We start from the raw sequence: 24,445 nt of genomic DNA on the forward strand, positions 1-24,445 counted from the left end.
TATAAAAATGGGCAATTTTGCTCTTCTTGCTTTATTCCACTGCACATTTTAAGGACTGCAAATGAGCACCCAGTTATTGGCACCATGAATATCTGTTTAATGGATGTGGACTAAGAACCTCCTTAAAATATACCTATCTGCATTGGCTTCCTTCACTTCTTTGAAAAACGCATAGTCGTTCTCTTTGCCTACTCAAGCATTTTGAAGAGCCCGTATCTACTCTAAGGAGGCAAATCTGGTCCTTTGGACTCCTTGATTTTCACTTTAACTTTTATAACAATTTTTGGTTGTTCGCTCCCCTCTAAAGTTGACAATATGTCTTTGCAGAAGACAAAACAATGAAGAAAATAAGAAATTCAGATTTTTTTTTTTTTGGAAGCTAAAAAGAATTTTGTAAACCAGGCCACAGTGAAGCTAACTATTTATACAATGTCTGGCAGTGGCCTTGTTAATGATTGGTGTGAATCATTTCACTATGGCTTCAACTGTAGCCTTGATCAATACCGACAGGGAAAATGTGCTTTTGGAGGAGGATTTACTCATGGCATGGTGCACAGACTGAGTTCTCCACCCTCACTCCTATGTATACTTTAGTTATGTATATCGGAGACCTGTATGCACATGAGACAATCAATTTTCTTTGCTTTTAAACTGCATCTATTTGGAAATCAAAATTTCCAAAACAAGTCATCGAGGGTGCTCTAACTTGGGAATTTTTGAAATCTCCATTCTAACAAAAAACGAAACCAGGAATCAACCATGTCATGATTCCAAGGTTCATTATGTGTGCCAACAAATAGTGTGCCTATTCTATTCCACATTTAAATTATTCAACTTACAAACTGTACCATTTATCGTTTATCTGCTATATTTCTCCTGCACCGTCAACTTTCAATACTTCCGAGATCGATTATCCTGTTTGTGAATATAATTCAAGTCCTTGACTTCATTCCCTCAAGCAACCTGACTCTAGGGCATTTCTTTCTCTAGAATCTCTGCTGGAGGAAGGCAGTGGAGGGAGAAGAAGATAAAACACATCAATCAATGTTTCTACTTTTAGCAGAACTGGTAAAGGATGATGTATAAGAAGATGATGAAGAAACTAGCTAAAATGATGATACTTTTGAGTGATTTGAGGTTTTCATTGATTTTTGAATATATCCTTTTCTCTAAGGCAGTACGGGTGACGACGGCTCTTTTATAAACTACCCCTGTTATCAGAGAGAGAATTCAGAACAAGAAGGATAATGAGTTTGATACACTGTATTACCATTTTGGATAGATAACTGGGAATTGACCTCAATATGCCAAGAGGTAACATGGATACATAACATTAGCCTTAATACCAAACCAGATTTATAGAAAAGTATCTTTATTTCTTAAAGTTTTAGAAATACTTTAATAGCTGTTTAATAAACTGTTTAATACCTCCAGACTTAAGAGTGGCTTTGAACTTCCAATCACCCACAAATTATTTCTAAAAGATCTTAGAAATTGGGCTTTATGATCTCATTTTCACATGTGCTAATCGTATTAGTCACTATTATCAGATCACCTGCTTTGCTGAATTGAAACGTATCTCCCAAAGACACACATCCAAACCCACGGTTCGGGGGAATCTTCAACATTCTGATAAATCTTAGCACACGATGCTTGTTTGTTTTCCTTTCTGTATTTATCTCCAAGGCTATTTCTAAAGCTAGAGTTATCTAGTCATTGGATATTATGATATAATGAGTATATTAAATTAATTATTAATGTTTAACTGGAGATAATACTTTGGTATGTTTGTTGTGAAAGGAAAACTTACCAGAGAGATTTAAACTATATATTTAAAAGACTATGTATAAACATTATTCCAGGAATTAGCCCTTGAGAAATGCACTGAGAAGACTGAAGTATAAAAGTACTAAAATCATGAAGAGTTATGAAGCAAAGTCATATGTTGTGTGTGTGTGTGTGTGTATACACTAGCATATATATATATACATATATATATATATTTACCATTAACACCTTCCTAATTTATTGCTTTAAAATTAACGTAAAACCCCAACTCAAACCTCTTTAACATTCTACTCGTAATGTTAATTATCATAAAACTATATAGCCATTAAATCATTTTTCAAAAAATATTAAGTGATTTGGAACTTTCACACTCCAAATTTAACGAAAGTAAAATCAGAAAACAAAGTTATCTATAGGATCTCAATTTATAAGATAAAAATAGGTATCTAAAAAAAGGTAGAAAGGAAATATATAACTTTATTATGTAATACATTTAATATTGGATGCTTTGAAAAGAGTTATTTGTATTTTTTTTCCTCTGGTTTTTCTAAAATAATCATGTGTTACAAAATTCTATTTTTTCTTAATCACAAAAAGAAAAAAATACTGAAAATGTGTTAGCAATATTTTGTTCTTGAATTTTCTAGAGAGAGTTATTTTTAAAAGTATGTTAATTGGAACAAGAAACTAGAATAAATGATCACTAACGTTTCTTCCTATATTAAAATTCTACTGTACTGTATACAACTTCATTAGTTAAATATTGGCTATACATTAAAAAAGTATTTATTCTTTATAGGATTACAATTTTATCCAAATGTTTTAAGACACAGTTTATTAAAATTATCCTCTCTTTGAAAATTTATTAGATGTTGGGGAAAGTAGTCCATTTATGCCATTTGTAAATGAAATCCAAAACTTGTACTTCCTCCATAAGAAAGCAGGATCTCATTTTAATGCCAGGCAAATGGGCTGGTATTCTTCGGTTTATGGCTTCCACAGGAAAATATTTCAAAGGGATTATAGGAGAATATTTACCATTACCAACAATACAAAACACAGTATTTAAGGGTTGACAATCTGACCTTAATGCATATATGTGTAATATAAAAAGCAAAGAAAGAATGCTTTTCAAGAGTGGGAAAGTATGTTTTATTAAATTAAATTTTTGACATTTCAAAATATTCAACTAGGACTAAGATCAGGCATACCTCTTTTTATAAGCTCAAAAAAATATACAAAAAAGCAAGAGAATTGTAGTGAGAAGAAAATGGGGAATAATTAAAATACTAAATTAATTAAATTAAATTATTAAAATACTATCATAATGTTAACAATAGATTTCCTGTGGTATATCCTTTAAAAATAATCTAATTAAGATCAGATTTTCTAATGCTTTGTATTAGCCTCCATGGTACATGTTAATTCCTGAAATTTTTTTCTATGTGTCCTAAGTCTTAACACATATATACTTGAAATTAATGAAAATAAATGCCCTTAGCCCATGGTCTAGAAAGCCCTCATTGTCAAGTTTCGTGATTTTAGAACATCATACATGCCAGACATGATAGGTCTCAACGAGTGAATTCTATCAATGACGATTGATAGACTTGAGCATTGTTCAGGACATATCATCACGGACAGGCTACAAACAATCCATATGATTTAAAACCCAAATCTACAAATTTATGTAGACGGCTCTGGGAATGAGGAATTTTGGTTAATTGATTTTCCTGATTAGCTTAGAGTGAATGAAAAGTTTTCTACTCTTCTGTCCCTGAACGTAAATTTATCCTCAAAATGCTTTAGTTCATCTCTTCAGCTTTAGCGTTCTAATGGAACGGATCTGTAATATGAAGAGTCGTGCAGTACCTAGCGGTCACGAGTTTACACATCCGTTCCAATGTACCTGATGGAAAATGTGGACGTTGCAAACATCAGAGAGGAAAATGGGTGCATGAGCACTTTAGGTCCTACTGGATGTGCGTTTGTTTTTTCTTTGTGTAATAGATCTAAAACTGTGAACTTGTTCTGTTGTTATTTGCCAACGGATTTTCTTTAAAGCACTATTTGCTCTTTTCCAAAGCACTCCTAGCTCTAAGCACTCATCAACAAGAAAAATAAAATCCATTTAATCAATGTTTGGAGAAGTTGGGTTCTTAGTTGGCATTTCACTGTTCTTGGCTTCCAGAATGAACTCCTTTGAGCCAGAGTGCTGATAGAAGTTTTCAGTAGGAACACTTAACTATGGCAGTGTTATCAGTGAGTCTGCTGTCTTTACCTAAAGCCTATACAATTTCCAGTCTTTCCTAAAGAAACAGCATCTTCAACTTTCCCAGGGCAGGCTACGGTTTCATTTCTAAATCACTAGAGCTCCGGCGAGGTCATGTCTTCATTATGTCACCACTGGATACTCTTGCACTGTTGTTCTAACACCGAGTGAGCCGCACAGTTTCCCCTCAACATTCCACATGTGCAAGAGAGTATATTTTTCTTAGTTCCTAAGTGCTTGGCAGAACTCTGATTCCCAGGGTATTTGGGCTATGTTGTTCTGAATTTTCATCACCAATCAGATTACTTACTTTCAGACCATAAAAAGTCACAAAAAAAGAATTTGGGAAACTCATATTTAATAGGGCTCTAGGGAGAAATGGCAGGATGGGTGGTGAAGAGAGGAGAAGAGGCCAGTGACATATCCAAACACCAGTAGGTAGAGAGTTTTAATTCCAGCATGATGCTAATAATACGATTATTAGCAATGCACACATTTTAGGGTAACCATGCTGAACATTAGCTTTAAAGTTAAATAAGCATCTGGCTTTTAGAAAATATAAATTATGTCATATTATCAGTACTTGCCAGAAAATAATTTAGAATACATTGTAAGGTACACATCTATGATCAACACATCCAGCCAAATTTCCTTTCTAACCTGTGGCTGTTCATTGCTTTATTTTACAAATATGGATCCCAGGGTGATTCCTCCTTGTAGTCAAGTTGTGATGGCCTTCATCTGTTCATCTTTTCTCCCTTTTATTGATTAATTCTTTTGGCAAACATTCATTAACAGTGTTAAATTCTGAGATTATGCAAATGGAGAAGGTATTGTACTTGTCCTAGAGAAGTCATTAGTCTGATGTGGGAGAACTCTTTCAATAGGTAGCTACTCTGGCCGCAGGGTGGATTCTCTAGTAGTGGCGTGTAAGAGTTACTGTTGCAGCCCCAAACNGTAACATGTCACATTCCAATAACAACATCCCATAATCCACCTATAATATTTTTATAACCCATTTTTTAAAAGTAAGAAATGAGCAATATGTTCCCTTTTAGGAAATATGTTCTTTCTTACCCACTGGCTTTTATTTCACCCATTATAATGGATTTCAACAACTTAATTTGCAGTGCCCTTTGCCAACTGTTTGAGAAGTAACACAATTACAAACCCAGCTATATGTGATTAACAGGATAATTTTACCTCATAGATATACAACATTTGGGATTTATTGTTATGGGACTATTTTTAAGAGCTAACCATGATTCTAATAACAGTTTAACCTCAGTAAAATAGTTTTGCAGCTTTGCTAGGCTAAAGAATGTTTCATCTATTTGGGATTTCTTGTTCATGAGTAACTCAATTATTATTATGTTTTACTCTTTCATCAAAAGACATAGAACTTTATTAACGATAAAGTAAGCATGGTAAATCACTTTTTTTTTTTTTAAGGAGAAAACATCCCAACCTAGGTGCTATATATCATTTTTACTCCTTCTTCAATGCCAAACTCAAATTTGCTGTGTTGGTCTTTGACTTCTCCTAGACTACCAACGAAAATTGGTCTTTCATCTTGCCATCTCATGTTGCTCTATACATTTCTGTTATATTTTTATCAGAGGCAGCAAATAGAATGGTTAAGTGCATGGATTCTTGAAATGCACTACCTGGTTTTGAATTCTGGTTCTGCCACTTAGTATTTGTGTTTTCTTAAGCAAGTTTTATTATCATTCTGTCTCAATTTCCTCATCTATAGCATAAGAGAACAGCAATACCGGACCAACAAGGTCTTGAAGATTAGATGAGTAAATATTTAAAGAAGTCATGAAGTTATCTGGCATATAAGTAGTTCTGGTTAAGTATGTGCTACTTTCTCTCTCTCTCTCTCTCTCTCTCTCTCTCTCCCTCTCTCTCTCTCTTTCTCTCTCTCTATATATATCTTTTTAACACAAGTATTTGTTCAAATGTGTGTCTCTCTCAGTAGAATATTCTTTATTTAATACCAACAGCATGTCATTTGTTTTGTATACTAAACCTTTCAAACTCTCTTAAAAATAGTAGGAGTTTAATAAATACTAACTGATACAATGTTGGTATCAAAGACTCTAAGGAAGCCCATGAATGAGCTTCAGAAATTTCATAACTTGAAATTCTTTATATGCATTTTTTTCTGAGGCAAATATACATACCATTCATCAAATTCTTGATTAAACTGTGTAACAAAAGTAGTAAGGAAAGAATCTTCTAAACTTCAACAATTTAAAAATTTCCAAATCCATTTGGAATGTATAATTTGAAGATTATATAAAAATTTACCAGAAAACCCAAAGTAATGTTGTGTCTTCACTATTTCCTTTGTTCATCTCAATTTATCTATAAACAACTTTTGAAATTCAAATTTATACACACATACATATTTATACATGAGTTAAGTAAAAGCTGGAGTGGTATTGGTGAAACAATACTCGATCCCTATTCTTAAAAGACTAGTGAAAGTCAGAGGAATAAAATTAACTGTTTGGGTTAGGGAATAAACCATTAAGTCACTTCTGAATATGTTCATGATAATAGGATGTACAAATGGAAAGCTTTCATTGAAGACTTCAGCACCAGCAGTACACAGATAAATGATTGCTTTAGAATAGATCACCAGATACACAATAAAATAGTTGACAGAGTGTACCATTTGTTAAAATGCCATGTTTCAGTCAAGGAGAAATTTCTCACAACAAGGATTAGAAGCCCTACCTTTCATAAACCTACTTGTCAAAATTCAAATATTCATATTGAGCCTGCACTGGGTCCCTGTACTAGTTTTAAGCTAGCCTGGAAAAAAACAAAACAAACAAACAAACAAACAAACAAAAAACAAAGAAAAATGGAATGTTGGGATCAGTGCCTAAACTGGTACTAAGCCAAATTAAATCTATATGTATCTATGCTGAATGTATTAATTTCCTTTTTTTTTAAATTTTATTTATTTATTTGAGAGAGAGCAAGCACAAGTAGGGGGAACAGCAGAGGGAGAAGCAGGTTCCCCACTGAACAGGGAGCCTGATGTGGGACTAGAGCCCAGGACCCTGGGATCATGACCTGAGCTGAAGGCAGACGCTTAACCAACTGAACCACCCAGGTTCCCCTGACTGTATTAATTTCTATTGTATCCATGTGAGTATGTGTGTGGGGACTGGGGTGGGGGGATGGGGGGGATGGATACGCCAGCTTGGAATCTTATGTAGAAACTCTAGAGATCACTGAATAATATACAAAACTCTTTCTACATTTTTAGAGAAGAGGTTCTCACCAAGTAATCCTCATTTGTTATATGTCTTTCAGAAATTTACTTAATCAATGATTTTTTTATTACTTCCTACACCTAATAACATGCTTTGTCAAAAGCAGACCAAAATAGGTTTCTATAGTGCCAAAACACCGCCACCAACAAGAGACAACAAATAAATGAAAACAACTTCCTCCCCCCACCAACAACCTACTCTCCCAAATTAAGCGGAGGATATTATGCAAATATCCTGATAGTCACTTTGAGCCAAGATAGTCAAAGGAGAAAAAAAGTAACGATTAAGGAAACAAGGCCTCTTGTCTTGCATAATCATTTGAAACATGGAAAAGCTAAAGATTGCACTTTCCTCAAGGGTTTATAGGATGCCATAAAAGAGAAAAGAAAAAGGAAAGAAAATACAACACTTATTTCAAATATCACACAATGTCACTGGGGAGAGGAATATGAAGTTGCTGTGGGTACATACAAAACATGGACATGAGTAGAACATACCCACCTTCATTCGAGAGATACTTGTTAAGAGTTAAGAATTCCAATTACATATTGTAATAAATATGATCAATTAATTTTAGAAATGACACAAAAGATTTTTATCTTCTAATTATGTAATTTTTTTCGTAAGTACCTGTATGCCACAGTAAATTTCTTAGAGAATTTCATAAGATATCACAACTAAATAAAATAATTTAAATAGCTATAGGTGTATGCAATATAATCATTATGGCTTATGATACAACAGGCTTGTTGAAGTAATCTGGATAAAAGAAAAAAAGCAATGTACAAATATATAAGAATCATAATTAATTAATGACATTTAATTTTTTTTAAGTTTTGATATTAAAGAGAAAAACATGGACTAAACATATCTGAGGACATTGATATCTTTGCACAAGTCCTGTTTGTTGTTCAAGGCTCATGTTATTATTCCTTGGGGTTCATATGGTTCACTTTTTTGTTAATAAAATAATGAAGTTCTTCTGCACCAACTAAGAATTCTTTTGTTTAATACCTATTCCCTATTTGCCTACTGCCTATCACTGCCCCCAAAATAAGAGTGCTACTGTGAGGGGCGCCTGGGTGGCTCAGTCGGTTAAGCATCCAGCTCTTGGTTTTGATTCAGGTCCTGATCTTAGGGTCCTGAGATGGAGCCCTGCCTAGGGCTCCGTACTCACTGTGGAGTCTGCTTGAGATTCTCTCCCTCTCTCTCCCCCCTGCCCCACCCCTCACTCATGGCTGCTCTCTCTCTCTCTCTCTCTTAAAAAAACGACAACAAAAAAAGGAGTGCTAGTGCTGTCACATTATAACAGCACAGCCTAGTAGAGTTGAGTCTGAACTTTAGAAGACTGATATGGATTCCAATCCAGGATTTCCATTTGCAAGCAGAGAAATAATGGGCAAATTACATAAGCTCTCTGACATTCAGTTTCTGGGAAATAAAGGAATAAAAGTTTACAACAACAACAACAACAATAATGATAATGATAATAATAATAAGCTTTCTTTCTCCAAAAGGTTGTTGAATTACATAAAATAGTCTTTGCAAAATGCCTTGTACAGTATTTTGCCCCCATTATGGTCTCAGTATAGTATCACAAGCATTTTACTGGTAATAAATAAACACAGCTTGAATAAATAGTGTATTAGATTGATGAAACAAATACCCGCATTGTTGACTGCAAATTCAACCAGCAATTATATTAGAATTTCTGCAAGTTTGAATAAGAAATTTGACCAAACTGGAGTCTGTTTAAAATCAAAAGCTGTACATTACATGATTATCTTCTTAAAATAATTATTTTTTTAATAAATTTGAGGATCTTTAAAAATTTATGCTTGTAATGAAAAGGCATTAAAATCTACCTTTAAGCTCAAAGGTTTGTCTGCTTTTGGTTCCTCTAAGAAAAAGAAAATAAATTTTACATAATTTGCCATTTTAAGGAAATTGGCATAATATTTATGATATTTACAATCTTTCCCTGATGTGGTCTATAGTTCACAGAACCACAATTTAAAATAAAGAAGAGATAAAATATGATCAGTGAATACTATTTGAAGAACATAAGTATCACTGAATTAGATTATGGAAATGAGCTGAACAATATAGTATGAACATAGTTATAAGATGCTTTCTAACATAGTATGCAAATGTGGAAATTGCATTTGATTTAGAACCAAATTCTGCCATTTTTAGAATTTACTACCATCAGTGTTCATTTTGCATGAATGTCTGTGCAATATTTTTTATTGGTTTTTTGGGCTCCTTGCTGCATGTTAGGAAGTCTGGATGTGTCACTATTCATTTATGCAATAAAGAAAGTATTAATCCAATATTTAGTTATTTCTATTTTTCCCATTGACTATACATTTAACTCAATCAACTGTTAATCATAATTAACTACTGTCATAAGGCAGTCGTGAAGGAAATAGTCAATGGATACTGACCATCTATCAGGATGAAATTGGACTTAATAGACAACCATTTTAAAGCTTTTATTCTTCTAATTTAAATTAAGCAGGTGGTCCTGAATTCTATTGAAAATGCTGTCTCCCTTACTTTCTCCTGCGCTTATGTCCAAGTATTCCCAAATTCTTTCGATTGAGCCCTTAAATGACTCATATATTTTCTGATTATTCCTTCAGTTTCTGCCTTAGTTTGGGCCTACAAATTGTCTCATCAGTATGATTGTTTTGCCACCCGAAGTGGTCATGGTACCTCCAAGCCCACAGTTTCTTCATCTGCACTCGAAAATCAAATCTGATTATGCCACTCCTCTGCTTAAAATCTCCAATGACTCCCACTGAACCAAGGGATAATCTAAATTTCTTCGTAAAACATACACTTATTTTTTTATTTAATTTCCTGCCACTCTTCCCGTTGAAGCTAATCTTTCCAATTATTGCTTAGCCTAATGTCTCCAAAGACTCCCTTCCCTTCATCTCCAGGTGGCAATGTGTGTGTGATTCTTTGACACTCAGCTGCAATGTCATTTATTCTAGGAAGTCTTCTAAGACATTCTTCATATCTCCTTACTTCCATCACATGCTAAGTATAATTCTACCTAAACATACAATAGTTATCACATTGCACTGCAATTTGGTACATGTTTATTTGCCTCATTAAGTTTCATGCTTTTCAAGGATTTTTATAAAGTATATCTGGTTTTAAATGTTACTTAATTATGCACATAAAGGCATAGAAAAGTATGAAGATTACATATATATGGTATATAAAAGATGTATAAAAGATGTATAAAAGATATACATATATAGGTATAAAAGACATATGTATAAAAGATACATATGTATATGCATATATATATTTCTTATCAATTAAATGCCTCAAAAGGTTATCACTTTTTCATCAGTTAAATACCTCAAAAGGTCTAAACATATCTCTCCTGAAATAAGTTATATGTTTTGCATTTTATTCATTCACTTTCCAATAAACTCCCCTTTCCTGACCTCTCAGGTCCATAAATTAGAATATCTATAGTCCTTTTAATTTTCAAAATTAGCTTCTAATTATTTATTTAGGTAAACCCTATAATATGGCTGTAAAGAAGCTGGCTGACAAATTGCAGTACAGTGAATCTAAATCTATTTTTAGACGATCCAAAGTAATGCTGTTTGTGACAAACATACTGTGGTTTATTTTATATACCTTCCTAATAATACATGAAGCATGAATTACAGATATGGAGGCATATTAAAAAAGCAACAAAAACAATACACCAACACATATGAGAAAAGTGAAGTGAAATGGAGGTTGCAAAAAGAAATATATAAAGAAAAGACACAGAGAGCAAATGGAAAGTCCTGAAAGATAAATTAACGTATGCCCAAAGGCAGTGAATGCCACTTAGTAATAAATATACTGGAAATAAAAATGGAGCCAATTAGTATGAACAAGAAAATATAAAAATAATCAAGAATAAGGAATAGCAATATACGGGGTAAGTTGCATGAGATTCAACACAGGATGGGGAAGATTATAAAATGAAGTGAAAGGGGGACGAAAAGATAAGAAAGGAAAGGTGGCAAATGAAATGAAAATTGTAACCATGATAAAGAGAAATAAAATGACATTTTTCAACTGTAGGAAAGGCAAGAGGTCAGACCCTTGAAAAGATGGAAGAGATAATTTATTGACAGCAAAGGTAGAGGAGCTGATAAAACAAAATTAATTCTTTTTCTGCCTCAGTGTCCACAAATAGTGGAGAGGCTCACATGGCAAACACAGGCATACATTTCCCAAGAGATAGAAAAGAAATGCTGAAGGAAATTAAGATCGCTATGGAATGTCTAATCACTTGAAGTGTATTTCTTTTTCTTCCATGTTCCATTCTATTTAAAAACAAAAGGTAAAAACTAAACAATATTACTACCACACATTGGCTACAACAAGCATTTTCAGAGCTGATTGCTAGAGCCCCGAACCTGCCAGCTACACAATGAATTTTACAAAATATCTTTAAGAAAAATGCGGTAAACACCAGGACAGCAGAGTAGAGTTAAAAGAAGTTGCTGGGGCGCCTGGGTGGCTCAGTCGATAAGCGTCTGCCTTTGGCTCAGGGCGTGATCCCGGCGTTATGGGATCGAGCCCCACATCAGGCTCCTCCGCAATGAGCCTGCTTCTTCCTCTCCCACTCCCCCTGCTTGTGTTCCCTCTCTAGCTGGCTGTTTCTCTCTGTCAAATAAATAAATAAAATCTTAAAAAAAAAAAAAAGTTGCTGAAGACAGAAATATCTAGGTCATGCTTTATACATTTTATTTGAAAATTTAGGAGAAATAAATAATTACATAACTAGTATTTTTTTCCAATTGGAGTTTTTTTCTTCAGATTTTAAACTTTGCTTTAAAGTTTATTTGAATTCAATCTCCATATGACTATTTGAAGAATATTTAAGTAATAAACTAAAAAATACAGATTATAAAATTCAATTCTTCAAAGAAAATTCACACAAAAAATGAAAACATGAACCTCAAATACATAATTTGGGGGTATTTTAAGTTTATGATCAATGCTACAACTTTGACCTTAATGTAAAAGGTATCTTATGAGGCCTTTATCAAATAAGCAAACTATGGTTATTATGGATTTGTGATCTTGATTTCTATTACATAGAAACTGAACTGAGATCCAAATTTTATCTCATATATATTCTTAAATAGTTATAAAAAGACAATGGATTTTAGGTAGTTTGAATGCTATAAACATGTTAACTAGAAACTATGAAAGCTCACATCTTATTACTGTCCTATCTAGTTGATCATAGCAAAGTATTTATTTTATTAGGCAAAGTTCTATACATAATTTTGTAGGTTTTCCACAATGTAAATTATTTTTCAGTAGTTTTACATAAAAAAGGACTATTAAAAAAGCTGATTCAACATGTATATACACAGGATCTATTGCTTGAAAAAATACCATATTAGATACCGTAAGGATATAAAATTTGAATGGGAATTTGACACATAAGGGAGAAAACATATATCTGTGCTGCTATAGTCAAGATAGAGACTGAAAACCACCGTGAAAGAGGTTCAGATAAAATGCCAAAGGAATTTGGTTCCGAGAGATTTATGACAATAAACCTTCCATTCAGTTGGTCTTTTAAAATTTTTTAGAATAGAGTGAGCCTGTATATTGAAAAGATGGGTAAAAGTTAGATAGATAGAAATGCAGAATAAGGAAATTTCTGGAAGAAAAATCAAGAAATCAAAACAAGGAGGTGGTAAGGGAGCCAACATCTATTATTTCTAGTGTGTACACGATGTTTTATATACCTTCCGCCATTGATCTTTAAACTATTTCTCCATTAAAGCCAAAACATAATTGTGATTGCAACTCTACGGAGTAAGTTCTTTATAAGGTAGATAGGATTATTCTTTTTTTTTTTTTAAAGATTTTATTTATTTATTTGAGAGAGACAGAGTGAGTAGAAAGATTCACAAGCAGGGGGAAGGAGCAGAGGCAAAGGGAAAAGCAGACTCCCCACTGAGCAAGGAGCTCAATGTGGGGTTTCGATCCCAGGACCCTGGATCATGACCTGAGCCAAAGGCAGATGCTTAACCAACTGAGCCACCCAGGCACCCTAGATGGGATTATTCTTATTTTATAAGGCAATTTAAAGTTAGAGATGTTTTAAAATATTGCCTGAGATCCCTGAAGTCCTAAATGAGGAGCTAAGATTTAATCTGAGGAAGTTCTAGCTTTATAAAACAGGCTCTATCAATTTCTTGCTGGAGAACTGACTAACAAATACATAAAAGTTAAGCATTAGAGATCAGGATGAATATGAAGGTTGGGTGCAGATCATGACACAGAATCCCGAAGTGCTTAAAATGCCCTTGTGCCTGGCAATTGTGGCAATCTCCAGATGGGGGTATTAGCATTTTTCACACAGAAACTACCAACCAAAGGAAAGCCAACGAAGCTGAATCAAGAATCTAGAGATTTTAATCTGAAAATGTTTAATCTGTCAAATTTCTCCAAGACCTAAGCTAACAGAAGCATGGGACAAATACTTGAGATTCCTTTGGAAAGCATTTGCTGAGCATTCACTCTATCCTAATAGGTACTCTGACTGGCATCTCATTGACTTTATCCCATAGGGATGGGGTGGAACAGAAGTCAAAGTTGGAAACAGAAGTAGTCATATGACAAAACATAAAAGTTAGGTGTCATAGGGTTTTGACAAAAATTAGATGATCAGTTGTCTTTCATATTACAGAGAACTTTAGAATAACATTTCTTCTCCTTATTCTGTGTGCCACATCCTCTGTGGTAGAAGGGCCAAAGATCACCACCATTAATTCCAACTCCCTTTCTTGCCCTCTGTGCCTCGCTGGAATGAAACTAGTTATTCAAACTAGGTCACATATCCATGGTCTCCTCATTCATACCTTGCTTACATTGCTCTTTCTACTTCCTCTCTTCTTCTCCTTCCTCCCTCCTTCCCTTCCTTGTTTCCTTTCTTCCCTCCTTCTCCCTCTTTCTCCTTCTTCTTCTCCTTCTTACTCCCTCCCTCTCCTCTTCTTCCTCCCCCTTCTTCTTCTTCTTTTCCTTTCTTCCTTCACTGTTTGAACATGGTAAGTTTCTATGTATCCTTCTTGATATTGTAATTCATGACCCCTACTAAACATTCACTGGGTCATAATTTCTTCCTCATCTCAAGTTTCAGCATTTATTTGGTACTTATAATATGTTGCATAACATTGCCCTGGACATATTACAAACATTATGCTCATGTTTTATATCTTTTATTAGACTTCAAGTTTTTTTAGAAAGTACTCAGTACTTCTTAAATAAATAAATAAATGGTGAAATGTTGGAGGATTTTCCTTTAAATGATCCCTAAACCATTTCTATGAGAAGACAAAATAATTTTCAAGTAAAAGTTCAAGAAAGGAAAAAAAAAAAAAAGAATTTTCTTTAACAGCACAAGATTAAGGTAGTCCTGTGCCTAAAATAAACCAAATAATTTTACCATAGACTAATGTTAACCAGGAACTGTTCACTAAGATCTCTAAGATTAGAAAGAACATTATTCAGAATTCTGTTAGTGGACAACAAATTGTTTTGTCATTTCTGCTGTTGTTTCCTCTTTGACTTTTACTTCTGTAGCTTCTTCCTCTGGGAAGAAAGAGTTGCAAGAGGAAATTCATCAGCACTCCATAGGACAACACCAGATACTTCGTAAGGTCCTTCTCTACTCTAGCAATCTGTTTTTTTAATGCTTGCTCATGGATATTACCAATCAGTCTAAAATTTAAGACAAAAGTCATGGTAATTCTTCCACTGTTTATTAATTAGTAGCAATCCTTAAATTCATAATGTTCTAAATTTCACTAATCCACACTGTATTTCCTGCATGATTGCTATCTCATTCACCTAACAAGAATGTATTGGGCTTCTACTGTTTGGGACCCAGTTCTAGATGCTGGGGTTACTGTAATGAGCAAGACAGACAAGTCCCATTTTGTGATAAAGCTGACATTTTGGTGAGTTTGAAGAAGACAGACAAAAGATATTGATTAACAAACAAACAAATAGAAATGTATGATGGCAGGTATTATTCAGACTATTAAAATAGTGTAATAGCAAAGGACTAAGTGGCAACTTTTAGAAATGGCAAGCCTTGGCAAATAGGTAAAATCTGAATTCCAGAAAGAAGAAAACTATACAAAGATTAAGAACAAGAATGGTCTACTCAGAGGAAACAGTAGGGGCACAACCTGTAGGAAACAAACTGAGTTAAGATGTCCAAGAAAATGAAAGTAGAACAGTGTGGCTGGAGCAAAGTGAGAAGAGAGAGAGTGGGATGAGATGGGACAGAATATTTGGAAGGAGCTGAATCATGCAGGGTGTACTAAAACAGGAATTAGATATTAATGTTTTATTCTAAATACAATGAAAATTATTGTAAAGATTTGACCAGGTAAACAGCATGATTTCGTTTACATATTCTGAAGATCATTCTGGCTTCTGTTGAAGAATGGATGATAAGAGGGTTAGAACAGAAGTATGGTGACCAACTAGAAGTTTATTACAGCATTGGAGAAAATGGTGTTGGTGACTTGGACCCAGAGTGTTTTAATGGAGATAGAAGAAGGTAGATGCATTCAGGCTCTTTTGAGGTAGAATGAGTCTGACCCAGAGGTCAGACTGATGACTTGATTGGGTTGGGTGCAGGTAGGAGTCTGGAATGAATCCTAGATTTTATGTTGAACAACCAAGTGGTTGGAGTGGTGTGTTTATCATCATGGGAACTACCAAGAGAGAAACAGATTTGAGTGGAAAGGAAAACATGTATTCCTATTTAGTCCTGTTACTTCAGGTTATGTATAAACCAACCACATGGAGACATCGAAGAGGCGGTTGGATGTATAGGTGTGGAGATCTGTGATCAAGACTGAACGTAAAGATTTGAGTGTATGCAGCATGTAGATAACAATTTCAAGCCGTAATACTGAATAAAATCAATTAGGCAATTGTAGATATTAAGGAGAGAAAGGGGTTGAAGACTGAGCCCTGGGTAACTCTACAAGTAAGAGGTGGAGAGGAGGAAGCAGAAACCAAAGAGACGGAAGTGTCATTCCTGAGAGCCTGATGGCAAGGAAGCCAACAGAAGAAGATATTTCAGGAACAGAGAGGTCAACTGTGACAAATACTGTTTTTTGCCACATAGTAGCCTAGGTCTTGGAGGTGTAAAGAGGAATATAACCTAATTCCTGAACTTACAGTTTATATTTAAATTGGGGAGGCAGAGAAACAGACAATTTCACTCTGATGCGTAATTGTGACAGTTGAAGATGGAATGGAAGCATGTTAGAAGAACATGCCCCCCAAGAATTTGAGGAGAGTAATTAGGAATGGCCATCTGCAGAAAGTGTCATCTAAGTGGAATATAAGAAAGAGTTTGATGAGAGGAAAATGAGAAAAGGCTATGTAGAAGAGCATTCCTGGTAAACAGAATAGTTTGTGAAAAACCACAGAAGAGAAGGCACAAAGTTTGGAAACTGTAGCTATGCTTCTAGGATGGGTAGAACTTACCTGCATAGGATACATACATACACACAAATAGATAGATATTGATATAGATACAGATATAGATAGATATATAGCGAGAAAGATAAGCAGGGGCCAAATCATGGAGAGCTTTGAAAGTTACAGTGATGAGTCTGAACTTCTTTCTAAAGGCTATGGGGAGTCATGGAGGAATTATGAAAAGTGGACAAGGTGGAACACAATTTGCATTTTAGGATAATCTGACAGGCAGCCAGTCCCAAAAGTATGGCTTAAAGTGAGTGAAGAAGGCTGACACAAATATTATTTAGGAACCTGTGGTAGAAATTCAATCAAGAAATGATGAGTACCTGAACAAAGGAAAAGGAAGTAGGTATTTTTAAAAATCTTACTTAAGTCCATCAAAGTCCATGTATTTTGTAATAGATCATAAATAGTAAAGATAGGCACTATTTATAATTAAGATAATTGGTAAGTTTGAGCCAGTAAATGGAGCCCCTTAATTTGGAATTTGGTCAGCAAAAACTGGTAAATAATTCCTGACAGATGGTAACACAGAATCTTCCATGACCATTAACATCAAGATCTCTGCTTTATGCTTCATCCAAGAGACACAACTTCTGACAACGTAGTCATTTCCAATTCTATAATAGGTCATTTGCCTTAAAAGCACTATTCCCTTTTAAGGAAATACAGAGGTCTCTCTTAATTAATAATGTTTGTGATAATGTTGATGGATAATATAATAATTATTTGGAGGCTTTATATACCACATAAGAATTGGCATATGCCTCTCTGCAGCTTAATAGGTGACATATCAGAATGCTGAAGACTTAACTAGAGATCAGAAGCCACCTCGAAGGATGTTAATAAATTGGATTTTTAATTCAATCTGCAGTACATTTTTTGCTTATGTCGCTCACAGATTCTGCTTCTCATTTTCTCCCTAGTGTCTATGGATATAGCTTCTCTCTTTGCTCAATTTTGGGACCTTAGATCCCCCCCACTCCCAAACGTGGAACTCATGCATGTTACAGAGCAATGGTATATCTTGTGGCTTTGTCCTGAGACAATGTTACAAAATTATGCTTGGAGGCTTATATTTGAAACATTTCCCAGTGTTAATGTCTCCATTTAATTTGGCCAAAATATGTTTCAAATTGCACATCAAAAATTAAGCAATAGAAGATTTAAAGTATAATACATTAGGAACCCATATAAATGTTCATCCTGTTAACTAGTGTCAAATATTGCCTGAACTACTTACTTGATAATTAATTATGTATTGTCCAGAAACATCTCCTGTATTGTGCTACTCCTTGGCACCTCACTCTGTTATTTACCTCTTCAGTGTGTCTCTCCAGCTTCATATAGTCATAGAATGCTGTGTAGGTGATCCATACACTAGTAATCATTAGGCAAATACTATAATTGTATGGATGAGGAAATTGAGGTCCAGGATATAAATACTTTTTATATTTCTATAGCCAGCAAGTGGCAGAGATGGAATACAAACCTAGATCTCCTGTTTTCAAGTCCAATATCATTGTTTAAAACTCTTTTTTTATTTTTAAGATTTTTTATTTATTTGAGAGAAAGAGACAGAGATAGCAAGAGAGAGCACAAGGCAGGAGAGGGAGAAGCAGGCTCCCCGCTGAGCAGGGAGCTTGACGCGGGGCTCAATCCCAGGACCATGGGATCCTGACCTGAGCTGAAGGCAAATGCTTAACTGACTGAGCCACCCAGGTGCCCCTGTTAAAACTCTTTTTTTTTTTTTTTTCCCTGTTAAAACTCTTGAAGGATAAAGCTGTGTTTTTATCCTTCTTTGTGTTGTCTTCAGCTCTTAGTAAAACATCGTCCATCTTTTGTTGATTTGTTGATTTTTAAATTGTTGGTCTAGATTAATCTTTTGATATTAAGAGAAATGGGATTTCATAGGAAACTTGCATTGCTAAAAGTAAACATTAAAGTTTGGTTTCTTTCTGTTCACATCTGAAAACAGAAATCATATTGACTCAGTCACCTCCTGGCCTATTTGAAAGCCTATGAAATTATCCCTTCCTCAAAAAAAAAAAAAAAAAAAAAGAAAGAAAGAAAGAAATGGATGTAAATATCACAAGATCTGTCTTTATTTTAGATTTAGGGGTGAACTATTTTATGATCCTATTTACAAGAAAATGTTCCTATTAAAATCATGAAATATTTGTTTGCTGTAAATATCATTATATACTTTGGAGTTTATTTTTCCAAAACAGACTAAGATGAAATAAAAGTTAAAAATAGTCATATTATTATATGTATAAAAACTATATATAATATTTATGAAATATTGAAGATTTTTGCTCTTACATATCCTTTTATAAATACTGGCCTGCACATATTGCATACCAAGACACATTTCTTAAATTCTAGGGTGAGGTGGAAAAAGATGTTTCTATATTTTTTTAAATGTATCCCTTCATATCAATTTTTGAAGAATGTAGGATTACCAGGAAAGGACATATTGAGGGATAGAAGGCACTGGCCAGAAATGAATTCCAAAGAGATTCATAAAGAGAAGAAGTTAAGATGTTTCCTAAGTGTAGATAAAGATGCTAAATCCTTTTCAAAAAAGGAGGGAGCAAAAGAGAATAATGAAAAGATTCATCCCAAAGTGGAGTGAGTGTTCAAGTTATTCCTACACATGAGCAGAGTATTGGTGGCGTTCTATCAACTTGGGGAATGTAGCTGGTACAATGGACTGATGACGGGCTCTACGACATTTGCGAACTTCAAAGCAAGTATACCTAAGAATGATTTGCGAGGAAAGGGTGCTGCTGAAGAAAAAGAGGACCATGAAAATTCAGTGGAGACAACTAAGGAATTCCGTTATGCCCACTAAGTAGACTGAAACATGTTTTTAAAAAATATTTGTGGTACAGCACAAGCCATAATCAAAAGATTTTGCTCATTCTTAGATCAGATTATGATGTAGATAGTACATGTTTAAGTCAATCTCACCCGAGTGGAATACGTTGATATCTTATATATGTTTTGTTTCACATGAATTGCTCCATGATTTCAATTTACTAGATATGTATGCATTTTATCAGTCTTTTTTTTTACATTAAACAGATGGCACTTACTATCCCTTTTATTATAAATGATTAGAATTTGGCTACCCACTCAATATTTTTATTTTGTCTTTCTGAGTCATAATGTCTGTGTTGATGATGAACCCCACTCACACATATAAAAACATACATATACATGCATAAGTATTATATATAGAAAAAATTAACTCTAATCATTTAATATTCTGCAAGAATAACTTATAGAGGAGCATATGTTAATATAGATATAGATGTTGCCTAGCTATGTATTTCCTCATAGAAGGAAAATATTTCATACATCCTATAAATATGCTGCACGTATGAAATATTTTCCTTCTATAAGGTCCAGGTTTGTAAGGCGGAAAAAAAAAGCCTTTTCCTATAAAACAAATGCTTCCTCTTTCCTGTTTTTTACTTTATATATTCCCTTTCAATCACAAAAATATAATTCATTTTAAATGTATTTTTGCATAATGTCATATTAAATGTGGCTTTTCATTATTGGTTTTGATGATTTTTGAAGATTTTTGTATTTAGATGGCATACACATTTTCAATCATGTCTTAATTACTTTTAAAAATGCTGCACTGGCTTAGGGACAAGACAGATAACTTGTTAAGCATTTGAAATTTCTGAGCTGTTTTCTCAGTTCTGGCAGTCACTACCCAAGTCCAGATTGTAACCTCCTTTCTGCCTCCAAAGCCTGCCTTGGCTCCGTGTCCAGTGAGGGATTATGGATTTAGCAAGGAAGGTAAGTGTGACTACAAGCATTGGCTCACCATCTGCTCCCCAGCAGAGCATGGGCCAACCTGCATCGCCTGCAGCAAGACCAGGGCACTGTTCTCCAGCCAGCCCCTTTCCAACCTGGCTCAAGACACACATCACATTCAGTCAGATGATTAGGTCTAAGTAGTCCATATGTAACAGAATATTTTTCCTAAATACCAAAATGAAAACAAAATGAATGCCATTTTTTCATTCTCCTTACTCGATACATCAAGTTTTACACAAATAAATACTCTCTTAAGGTTTATGCAAATTATAGAAAAATAAAACTATGCATTATTTAGCAGTTCTCCTATTTCAAGATCTAACAGACTTTATTCACAGCATGTTTTTCCCTAGTTTATGCTGGCCTTCTTTTCTGATTCGACTTTTTAATTCATCTTTTTAAATTATTCCTTTTTAAATCATTATCTTATGTGTCTTCATAGATTTTCATGTATTAATCTATTATTAATTTTTACTATACTCAACTTAATCTTAAATTGTTTAAAGCTCTTTTAAGAGTAAACACTTGCCTATGTTTTAAAGACAGCTTGTACTTTAACATTTTGCGCATTTGATCCAGTAGCCTCACTCAAACTTAACTGTCAAATAAATTATAATTGTATTATGGGCATCTTATGCATAGAATAAGCAAGCATTGAACAGGAAAGTTAACCTTTGGGTGCAAGAATCAAGATTATTTTTCAGTTCTCAAGAACTAAGAGATTTCTAGGCACCTACATTAACACATTTTATTTCTTTCTTGAATTTATCAATGATATGCTATTACACATTTTTGTATTTGTTTCAGGTCAAGTGCTTAAAAAAAAAAGATTTCCATAAATAGCAGAAAAACACGCAATTGCAAGTAGCTTTCTGCTTCCTTTAGCCCTGTTGCTGATTTGAGCACACAGAGTGAACATGAAAATAAGCTGAACAAACATCTCACCCTTTTTACTTAAACTGTTGTCTGCCTGACTGCTGAATGCACACAGAAAACAATCTAAAATTGTATAACCCATAATACAGTATATTAAATTACAACATTGGTCAGTAATGGAAACTTATTCCCAGATATGAATTATTTACAGCCCATTTAAGTAATCCATATTCAGGTGTGGCAATGAAAAAAAGTGCAACATAAATCTTTAATGCTGACCGGTTGAGAGAGCAGAGCTGAGGATTACAGACATTTTAAAGAAAAAAACTAAACGAATTGATATAGCCTGTTCAGTGGCTTACTGCACCAGCGTGCTAATAAATTGACGGATGGCATGTCAGGGGTAGGAGTTGAAATCCCAGCATTTCTAACTAAGGCGGGATCTAATATCAGACTACCAAAATAAGGAGTTTCTGAACCTGGTTGTCACAGGAAACAGCCTGTGCATCTTCTTGTCTATGCAAGTGTTCAAAATATCATATTTTAACGGGAAAATCCATGAAGGATTTCTTTTTTTAATTAACTCAGTAACTGCATTAGTAATTTCAGCAAGCCACATAGATTGTGTTGTAAAACAGACAGGGTATATTAAAGGTAAGCTTTTCTTTTTCTTTTTCATGGAGTTGGGGCCAATGCCTTATTTTGGGAAATAAACTTAACAAAGAAATCCCTTTAATCCTATTTTACATTTCCATAGTATATAGAATGGAATTCATCAACCAACTTAAAGGGGGAAAGAAGCAAACAACTTCTGGAGTGTTTCGCACCATTTTTTATACAAATTGTGCAAGTTGTTAGCTACTTCAAACTGAAGTACAAAAGATCATGGGTGGAGGGAGGATTTCACAGTGCAATTTCTTTTGTTTCCTGGAGCAGTACCTATATTAATTCATCTTACAAAGATCATTGCTCAAGAACTAAATTTTGCATACATTAGAAAGCAGAATTAGCATTGCACTGTGTACAACATTCCATGCTAACTTCTCTCCAAGCAACCATTAAAGGTCATGTTTTGACGACTGAATGGCATGTCGGCACCTTGGTCCCCTGGAGAGGCATTCCCCAGGTACATGCAAAAGGTTATTAAATTACCTTCCAAGCAACACTATCTCTTCGGATGAAAATAATTACAGGCTTTTAGAGGCATCAGAATGCTTTCTTTCTTTCTTTCTTTCTCTTTTTTTTTTTTTTAAATAAGATGAAGATGCAGTACCTAATGACCATTTTTGTGTGTGAGTCATATAGCCTGTCAGCGGTGACAGGACAAATGAGCGTAATGGCATAGCTTAAAGGGGAAAGGTTCATTTTAAATAGTGACAAATAATATTTAAATGGCATTGTTGGAGACCCATCATGCTTATAAAATGTAGTTTGTATCTCTTCTTCATCCTTTAATTTCATCACTGTCAAATGGCATTAGCTGTTAACATGCAACATCAGGTGCAGATATAATTTTTAACTGTTAAATGTGCCCATAACCAAACATTATGTATCTTGATTTTTCCTTTTTTTTTTTTCCTGTAGTTGGGTAACTCATTCCATAATTCAAAAAAAAAATGTATGTAAGGGATTTGATTTTTAAAGATGACTTTACTAGATGGGTAAAATAATAGCTTTAAAATATAATTCCTTGAATGTTATTTCTTGTTGTCAAGGTTTGAAAATGGAAATGAGTTAATTTTTAGGTTTAATGCAATTAGCAGATTGGGAGAGTATCATGAGCAAGATCACCAGATGTAGCAATTTGGTCAAAATAGTCCTGGGCAAACCAATATAATGACTCATATATTAGGTATTCTTGAGCTACCTGGAGCATAAAATGAACTGTCTTTTAAAGCAGATGCATAACTTCAAAACATGTGATAAGGGTGAAGTACATCACTGTAAAGTGAGATTTTTCTCTTCTATATCTAGCTATGGAACTTGAACAAAGTTAACCAAAAGTCAATCCTATCTTTTAAATTTTCTTGAGATAATATGTGCCATAATGAAAATAACCGCTGAGATATCTCGTGCACAGAATTACAGTTCTAATTTCAAACTTTCATATAAAGCCTTCTAATTCTTAAATATTTTTACACAGCTTCATCACATTTATTGCTACTTTATTTTCAGATCACTTAAGCCAAAACTGGAGACAGTTTAGGTACCTTTGAGTTGTTAAAAGTTATAGCCAATTTTCTGAAAAATTATACCAGCTAAAAACACAACATTAAATATTTACCCTGTTGGATGTTAAAAAACGCTTACAATGAAAAATGTTCACATATTGACTATTCAAAATGGCCTTCACTTTGAAATTGTGAAATGGAAGGGATTGCAGATGTACAAGAATAAATATAAAAACAAATGAGTTGACTTGAAGTGTTGCCGGCTTTCATAAACATGCTACTGCAATAACATGTGACATTAATATTTAATTACAAAAGCACTGCTGCAAAATCTTTGAAATTAATGTTTTGCAAAATTAACATTCAGTGCACAGAAGCAAAGTCGTTCCAGGCGCGACTGTGATTAACAATGCCATTCACTTTACATATTATATTAATATATTATTCAAGCTACGAATTAACACCTCCTAATTTAAATAAGGTGCTACATATCATGATGAGCTAAAATGCTTTTCTTAAAATGGCCCGTCTGATTTTAAGCAATCTGTGTTTATCATTTAATATTTTGTTATTGAATACTGTTCTCCGTAAAACTCCTTCTACTTTAATTTCAAGCGGAGGAGACCTCATTAAACGGATGCCTT

The 24,445-nt window shown here is 34.1% G+C and overlaps 1 protein-coding gene and 1 long non-coding RNA gene across 2 annotated transcripts in view; one reads left to right on the top strand and one right to left on the bottom strand.

Annotated features, from left to right (window-relative positions):
- The window catches only part of ARHGAP15 (Rho GTPase activating protein 15), a 594,269-nt gene that overhangs the window by 351,620 nt on the left and 218,204 nt on the right, over positions 1–24,445 (bottom strand).
- On the top strand, positions 5,024–18,952 carry LOC121106298. The gene is made up of 2 exons (XR_005838908.1): positions 5,024–11,898; positions 13,461–18,952. It is a non-coding gene; the product is annotated as an uncharacterized LOC121106298 (long non-coding RNA).

This window comes from Ursus maritimus, unplaced genomic scaffold, assembly GCF_017311325.1.
Source record: "Ursus maritimus isolate PB19 unplaced genomic scaffold, ASM1731132v1 scaffold_1, whole genome shotgun sequence".
NCBI classification, from domain to species: Eukaryota; Metazoa; Chordata; class Mammalia; order Carnivora; family Ursidae; genus Ursus; species Ursus maritimus.